The following is a 5,124-nucleotide window of genomic DNA, read 5'->3' as shown; positions in this document are numbered from 1 at the left end:
TGACTCTTCTCGCTTCTATTTTTCTACAACAGATATGTTTGAAGGCAAATATATTGTGTTTTCTATTATGTATAGATCCTGTTTTATTTAATGGAATTGGCCCTCTTAGGTAATTTATTCATTCAAAAAATGTCAACTTCTATATCCTGGCTCATTTTTGTTGAAAAGTTCTTAATTTGAGATCACCTTTTCAGTCGGCCTTGTGCAGTTGAATAGAATGGTCTGAGTCTAAGTTTCCTTACAGCGCAGTTTCAGTTTAAAAGAAAATATAGCAAAAGCCCATTTCATTACCATTTTAATAGCTTTTGTTTTGCTAATGATGCTTTGGTGTAAGCAAACATAATGAATTCCTTGTGTGTAAAAGTTGAAACATTATCCGTGGCACTTATATAGGTCACAAAATTACTAAGACACACATGTTGGATATAACCCCAAGCTGCAACCTGTCAGGATATGACTAACACTCAACAACAATCTCGCGACATTTCTTCTCAGATCTCTATTCAATTATTATCTCGATGATGACGGTACTGTACCTCAGTGGAGACTTTTTCTGGTTTTCACCAAAGTGTGGGTGACTCCAGAGATAGCAACTGCTTGGAAAATGCTGCGCGGGACAACGTTGAGTGGGATTTTTGAGTATTCGTTGAGAATTTTGTTCTTGCAGTTTGTTCTGTTTCATCACACCTGTTATGCAGTGCAATCAACCAGAACTACAGGTATGTAACTATGTTTTCCCTTATTTCAGCCGACACATTTCATTTAAAAGTTTTTACTACATATGGAAATTTATTCTCAGATTTTTAACAGGTTACTGTTAAACCTAATGAGAATCAGTGTTGAGGCAAGAAATCCACGAGAAAGTTCAGGCTAAAATTGACCTATTTTTGCATTGAAGTCTTTTGTGTGCCTTTTCGGTAAACACATGTGACACTTGGAATAGAAATTGTGTATAACTTGTTTATGTATAGCATTTTCCACACTATACTTGGGTAATTGAAGGACTACCAAGACATGGGCAATCCTAAGACAGTTGTAAATGGACTCTGCCTGTTATCAATCATGATGTAAGATTGTTTTTGTGAGTGGATACAGTGCTTATCTTTAACATTGTTCTAATACCATAATCATTTTATCATGTTGCTAACTTTTAAGTTGCATGCACACATATACATGTATATATATATATATATATAAATCGTTGGTTATTAGGCTTTTGCCAAAGCATATCATATTTGATTTACAAGCTGTTAGATGTTTTTTCTTCGTTGTCTATACACATTCTTGTTATAATTGCAAGCATATGTGGAATAGTCTAAATATTGTGTGTCAACACAGTTAAAAAGGTAGACTAGTGGTCTATGTAGATGAGAATGCAGACTATATGAAATTATATGCAAAAGGGTACTCTAAAGTTTGTAAATTTGTATGAATGAATGAATTTTATTGCTCAACAATCGCACAAGATACAATGTATAGCAACTAATAACAACTAATAGCTATATAGACAACAGTACTAAGAAGCTACATACAGAACAACGAAATATCATTGATAAGTTATGTTTGACTAATCTGGTCTCACATGTGATTTACAATTTGCAGACCCAAATAGAATTTATTGATAGTATTTTGGAAAAGTTCATTTTCATTTTCAAGCTTTATTAGAGAAACTTATATCCAGAAACTTCGTTCGCAGAAATAAGTCAAAGATAGAAAATGGAGATAAAGATCTAGGCACATGTTCTCAACCTACCTTGGATCCATATTACTGGTCATTTGTCTAAAATATCATGAAAAGGTACATGCAATGCATGTGGAGTAGAAACATACATGTACGTCAGGTTTAGAAGTCAGTTTTGAGACGTGAACGAATAAAGGTTATACATTTAACAGCAGAGAACGTGGGTCTTCTCATACAGTATTGTTATCTAATGTTTGTCTAGATAAGAAAGAAAAAGTGGATCTAAGTGAGTCCCCTAGGGAACATTGTCTACGATTTCTTTCAAACGTTTACTTGTGACTTATGTGACAAAACACGGCTAGCATATCATCTCATGGGTCTTTAACTAAACGGTAAAACATACTTAAGTCAATACGTGCTGACTGTAATGGCAAAAAAGTGAGGACAAGGTGTGAAAACATTTGCAAGGAAAGGTGGGGACACAATTTGAAAAATGGACCTTTGTTTGTCGCTTTTGTATTGCCATATAATTACGATGAAAGTAGCCGAAGGCATCGTCCACACATGAGAGCGCCTATCCTTATCGGAAGTGCGATCTTTTGTTTGAATTCCTACCCAGTTACTAGATTTTCTGGTTGTTCGTTTATTCTTTTCATGATGCACCGTTTATATGTGTACATTTTATAGTACAATGTTTTTATAGTTTTGTATTGTATAGTACAATGAAAATTTCTTCCAATGCAAAGGTACACGGATCAAATTTTCAACGACCACTGTCGCCCTCTTCAGGATCAATACCTTCTTTAGTATTGTACTATATGATTGCTACCAACGCAGATAAGTTCGATACATTTGTATTTTCATTCTTACAGCACATTGCTACAAGTGAATGCGGAAAATGACGACGATAAAAAAAACATCAAAAATAGCAATAATAGACACCGAGAATATATGTCTTTATTGAGAATTGTGTGTCAAAATCACACACATCTGTCACCTTTCAATTTACACAAGCACAGAAAGTTCAAACAGTTTTTTGTCAAAGCAACATATTTTCTGAAAGTGTCCGCGTCGTTATGATAGCAGGCTGAATCGATAAATGGTGGTGAGTTTGGATGGGAAAACCGGCTCCAGAAAATGGTTGAATTGTGGAGCAACTTGGAAACGCGGGTTACGCGGTTCTGTCCCGTTCCGCACCGCCGGTTACACAGGTGTTGTCTGTCTATGACGTTAAAATGGGTAGTTACGGTCTGGTGACATTTACACCAACTCTAACCCTAGCTGTAGCCAGGCTTGAAAATTCTACGAATATGTATATTCTACGTATAAATATCATAACCGAAAAATCATCGGGTGACATCAAGCTATCATTCTATGATACCGGGATAATTATGTACAGGGTGTGCCACGATATTTTTAGGCCTCTTCCGAGAATCCCCTCTGGGGCTAAAAGGGTCACATTTACTAATCTCCAAGCAGATCTTGCTGTGGCAAATGGGAAGGAGTTTAGCCGGCAGAGGACTTATTGGCCACAGCAAGATCTGCTTGGAGATTACACATTTACATGCAACAGGGCCAGCTTTGATCGACGGAAATCTGAAAAAATGTGCCAAGGACATATAGTTTAAGACTGAGTCTCGTTAATCCGACATAGATATGGAGAAAATGCGTGTATTATATCCATGTCTAGAAAGCGTGCACCTTCATTATGAAGGAAAACCTTTCTACATGTACAACAAAGGAATTATATCAGTGTAGTTATATCAGTGAAGTGTCATTTCACAGCAATATTTGGATTTCTATCTGCGTAGGCTGTAGCTCCTTTCTCTCTCTCTCTCTCTCTCTCTCTCTCTCTCTGTCTCTCTAGCTCCTCTCTCTCTCTCCCTCTCTCTCTGTCTCTGTCTGTCTATATCGAGATCTCTCAATGCCCCTTTCTCTGTGTCGCTCTCCCCCTTCTTTCTCTGTATATGTAATGCATGATGAAATGTTGACTATAACCATGTCATGTCAAAAGGTGACAATAAGGTTTGAAGAATCGTTAACATTTGTCACGGAAGGGTGGGGGCACATTTCGGAAAGTGGTGCTTTGTTTTTCTCGCTTCAGCACTATAATTACGCGGGATGAGTTAGCCGGAGGCCTAGTCCAGAGAGACAATACACTCCTTTTCTCGTCCGAGAGATCCGTGGTGTTTAAGATTTCTACTCAATCAGTCGGGCTCTTTGATTAGTTTCTACCATGTACCTAACTCCCGCCTGGCAGAATAGTAATAAGGGAATTTGGCCAAGTTAGGAGTAAAGGTCTAATAGGAGTTACTTGACCTAGGAGTGAACTATTCGGCCACGGGATATACTACAAACGCCTGACTGAAAACCCATATTGACTTATATGTCCCTATATTATAATGTTGTTTATATTTCCTAGACATCACGATATAGTTTTCAGTGTAATTCGTAATTCGTAGAATCTAGAAACTCCAGTCGAACCCATAAAAAGTTTAAGTAGACTTGGATTCAGAATAGTTATTTGCCTTTTGATTTATCTGTAAATCTCATTTTCCTTCTTGCAATGAAGGTATTAATATTGTTATTTGCTAGATCCCTCTGGAGGTGTGGAACCTACATCACAGTCATCCACACGGGTTACAGTGACATCGCCTGCTCCTACATGGGAAACAATAATAGGAAATCTGTCTGTTACAAGAACAGACCTATCAACAAAAGAAGCAACGCAACGTCGTATACAACGTAAGAGTGTCCTTTCATTTGTAGCAACGCCCACCTCAACTGATTCAGAAGTAAAAGTTGCTGGAGTAACTCAAGATCTTGTATATTCTACGGAGCAATCAAGTTGGACTTGGGGGACTGACGGCGTTACAGATACTCAAACGACCATTGATGGTTTGCCCCTGCTAGATGCAAGACGGATATCACCAGATATTACAACTGGAGCAACTCAAACTCTTGTTTATTCTTCGGAACAGCCGAGTGGCACTGGGATAGATGGCGTTACAGATACTCAAATTACGATCGATGATGTGTCTCGGGTATCACGAGATAGCACAACAGGGGTGACGATTTTTCCGACAACAGAACATGATGGAGGCACACCGCACTATATAGAACAGACGCCATCACAGACCACAGCACCTTCTGCAACGGTAGAGATGACTCCCGAGCCTTCAACAACCGCTGATACCCGGACTATCGTTGTTACTTCAGAGAGAACATTGAATCCGACTAAAGAATCTTTAGAAACAACAACTCCGCTGACTACATACACTGGTGATGGTCTGGAAACGACAGTTGACTCAGAAACATCTGAAACAACAGTAAATATACAAACAGAGCCTTTCACAACCGATGATGACAAGACTATCTTTGTTTCTTCAGAGAAAACATTGGGTTCGACTGAAGAAACAACAGCTCCGTTGACTACATACATT

This window comes from Branchiostoma floridae, chromosome 17, assembly GCF_000003815.2.
Source record: "Branchiostoma floridae strain S238N-H82 chromosome 17, Bfl_VNyyK, whole genome shotgun sequence".
Taxonomy (NCBI): Eukaryota; Metazoa; Chordata; class Leptocardii; order Amphioxiformes; family Branchiostomatidae; genus Branchiostoma; species Branchiostoma floridae.
This window is presented reverse-complemented; position numbering follows the sequence as displayed.